The sequence below is a fragment of the Piliocolobus tephrosceles genome, unplaced genomic scaffold (assembly GCF_002776525.5).
Source record: "Piliocolobus tephrosceles isolate RC106 unplaced genomic scaffold, ASM277652v3 unscaffolded_41753, whole genome shotgun sequence".
Taxonomy (NCBI): Eukaryota; Metazoa; Chordata; class Mammalia; order Primates; family Cercopithecidae; genus Piliocolobus; species Piliocolobus tephrosceles.
In genome coordinates, this window is record NW_022326258.1 from 9,865 (window position 1) to 13,567 (window position 3,703).

Genomic DNA, 3,703 nt, shown 5'->3' on the forward strand with positions numbered 1-3,703 from the left:
CATGCAACACAGAGACCTAAGCCCACCTATGGAGAGACACCACTCTCCTGTAATTTATCTGACAGACTGAGCTCCTACTCCAAGAACGCAGTAACAGCAATACTAAGTGAAATATTAGGAAGTTTCATGCATGCATATAATTGATCACTATTTGCCGGTTTAAATTGGCTAACATCACATAGAATGGGTTTTTATTTTAATCAAATATTAGTAATCTATCTTCCACACAAAGTTGAAGAGCATTTCCTTATGTTGAATAAATATGAAAGAGTTCACATTTTGGACCTGATTTTGTGCTTTCCATTACATCTAGTTTTTTTCCTGTTCTCTCTTGATTTTTTCTGTGTCCATGAGCTTGTGAAGTATCTACTGGGTCCCAATCAATTTAGAAATCTATTTTGCCAAGGTTAAAAATGCCCCCGTGGCGCAGCCTCAGGAGGTCCTGACGACGTGTGCTCAAGGTGTTCAGCCTGCAGTTTGGTTTTACACATTTTTTTTTTATTTTTTTTATTTTTCAGAACCAGAACATTTATTGCATGACTAATCGCTGACATTCTTAAGATGAACTGGATGCTGCAACAGCTGCCCTCTTGGGTTTAGGTGTTGTTCCTTCACGGAATCCATGCCTGAATCTGCGGTATACAATTTTTAGGTGCCTCATTCGACCAGTTCCGGTGGTATTTCGTCTTGTAGCCTTGGCACTCCAGTTATACTTTCTCTTGCGCTTGGCAGGGTAGCCACATTTGCCACAGGTCGACTTCTGAAGGTGGTAGGCCTTAGAGCCACAGCGGCGGCACAATGTGTGCGTCTTATTGCGACGCTTTCCAAATGATGACGTTCCCTTCGTCATCTCGCTTCTGCAGCCGAGACCAGAGAGCGGTTTTACACATTTTAGGGAGACATAATACATCAATCAAAACATATAAGATATATATTGTTTCGGTGTGGAAAGGTGGAATAACTGGAATTGGGGGCTTCCGGGTCACAGGTAGATGACAAAGTAGAGTCCAAGGGTCTGTCATGAACTGGGTGAGAAGAGACGAGAAGATTCCCAGGAGACTCGGTCTCAAGCAATCCTCCCACCTCAGTCTCCCAAGGTGCATGGACCACAGGTGTGATCCACTGAACACAGTGGAGTCTCCATCTCAAAAAAACAAAACAAAGAGTAAGGTACACTATCAAATTACTTCACTTGACATTTTTTTGAAATGAAATGTTTCACATATTACCGAACCCAGCCAACAAATGCATTCATAACAGATTCAGAGATAAAAAATATATTCCCAATAAAACATGTCCAACTCTCCAGATGGTGGTGATATTTTCAGCTTGATATGGTAACATGATTGTGACCTTATTACCAGTTTTCATGCGAATCCACTAGGAAATGGGACAATTTTGCTTTTGTTTCTTGGTCAGGACTCACTTACTCCTGAAAGTCTTGTGAGAAGACTTGGCGAGAAGACGAGTCAAGCACACACCACAAGAGGAGAAAAGGCATGACTTTTTTTTTTAAGACTTTGTTTTGTCCAGGCTGGAGTACAATGGTGCAATCTCGGCTCACTGCAACCTCTGCCTCTTAAGTTCAAGTGATGCTCCTGCCTCAGCCTCCCAAGTAACTGAGTTTGGCCAAAATATCAACTAGAAAGGTAGGATCGTGGCCAAAGGTGGGAAGTTTGAATGTTATTACCATATTCCTGCTTGACCTTTACTGCCAACAGCAACACCAACACAAATGGTCAGAAGTCGCTTATGTGAAAATCTTCGTGATCTTGTGGGAAAACCCTGATTTTTGTAAAGGCTGCAAAACAGGCTCAAAAAAGGTCAGTCGCAGTGGCTCATGCCTGTAATCCTTCACTTTGGGAGGCCGAGGCGGGTGGATCAGCTGGAGTCAGGAGTTCGAGACCAGCCTGACCAATATAGAGAAACTCCCTACTAAAAATACAAAAAGTAGCCAGGCATGGTGGCAGGCGCCTGCAATCCCAGCTACTCAGGAGGCTGAGGCAGGACAACTGCTTGAACCCAGGAGGCAAAGGTTGCAGTGAGATCACACCACACTCCAGCCTGGGTGACAAGAGCGAGACTCCATCTCAAAACAAAGATAAAATATAAAATAAATAAAAATACAAAAATTAGCATGGTGTTGGCGCACACCACTAATCCCAGCTACTCAGGAGGCTGAGGCAGGATAATTGTTTGAATGCAGGAGGCAGAGGTTCCAGTGAGCTGAGATCATGCACTAGAGCCTGGGCGACAAGAGCAAGACTCTATCTCAAAAAATAGAAATTGAAACCAGGCTGGGTAAAGTGGCTCAAGGCTGTTGGCCAGGCTGCTGACTTCAAGTGATTTACCTGCCTTGGCCTCCCAAAGTGCTGGGATTACAGGCATGAGCCACCGCACCTGACCCATTCTTCTTCACATTAACACTTTTCATGTCAATTAATGCTTGAACTCAATCTTAAGTCAACTCAAACTCTAGTCAATGCGGAGTTGACTCTAATGCCAATTAAAGCTTTATGATTGTCTATATTCATTTTATTTGGAACAATTATCTCAAAAATGAATTTTCTGATGTTCTGCATGGAGTACCCACAGACCTTGCCACCCTGATGACATTGGTAAGCTTTCTGTCCAGTATGGAGTCTCTGATGCCTAATGACTTGTGAACGTGAAGTAAAGGCTTTGCCACAATCATCACACTTGTGAGGTTTCTCTCCTGAATGAATTCTCCTACAATTTGCATAGGATGAAGCTTGACTGAAGACCTTGCCAGTCATGACATTTGTAAGGTTTCTCTCCAGTATGAGTTTGCTGATGAACTATGTTATGAACGATGTCTGAAAAATTTGCCACATTTATTACTTTTCAGATTGTGGGTGAAAGATACAACAGACTGTTACTGTGTCTATGTAGAAAAAGGAAGACATAAGAAACTCCATTTTGATCTGTACTAAGAAAAATTCTTCTGCCTTGAGATGCTGTTAATCTGTAACCCTAGCCCCAACCCTGTGCTCACAAAAACATATGCTGTATTGACTCAAGGTTTAATGGATTTAGGGCTGTGCAGGATGTGCTTTGTTAAAAATGTGTTTGCAGTCAGCATGCTTGGTAAAAGTCATCGCCATTCTCCAGTCTCAAGTACCCAGGGACACAGTGCACTACAGAAGGCTGCAGGGACCTCTGCCCCAAAAAGTTTGGGTATTGTCCAAGGTTTCTCCACACTGAGACAGCCTGAGATATGGCCTCATGGGAAGGGAAAGACCTGACCGTCCCCCAGCCCGACACCCATAAACGGTCTGTGCTGAGGAGGATGAGTGAAAGAGGAAGGTCTCTTTGCAGTGGAGATGAGAGAAAGGCGTCTGTCTCCTGCTCCTTCCTGGGAATGGAATGTCTCAGTGTAAAACCTGATCATACGTTCTATTTACTGAGATAGGAGAAAACCTCCTTATGCCTGGAGGTGAGACATGCTGGCGGCAATACTGCTCTTTACTGCACTGAGATGTTTGTGTAAAGTCAAACATAAATCTGGCCTATGTACACATCGAGGCACAGCACCTTTCCTTAAACTTATTTCTGATGCAGAGTCCTTTGCTCACGTTTTCCTGCTGACCCTCTCCCCACCATTACCCTATAGTCCTGCCACACCCCCCTCACCGAGATGGTAGAGGATAGTGATCAATAAATACTGAGGGAACTTAGAGAC

At 43.6% G+C, this 3,703-nt stretch overlaps 1 pseudogene across 1 annotated transcript; it reads right to left on the reverse strand.

Moving 5' to 3' along the window:
• Positions 1-501: 501 nt before the first annotated feature.
• On the reverse strand, positions 502-1,925 carry LOC113223539 (annotated as a pseudogene). The gene has a single exon (XR_003308773.2). The product of XR_003308773.2 is annotated as a 60S ribosomal protein L37 pseudogene (transcript).
• Between the last annotated feature and the right edge of the window lie 1,778 nt (positions 1,926-3,703).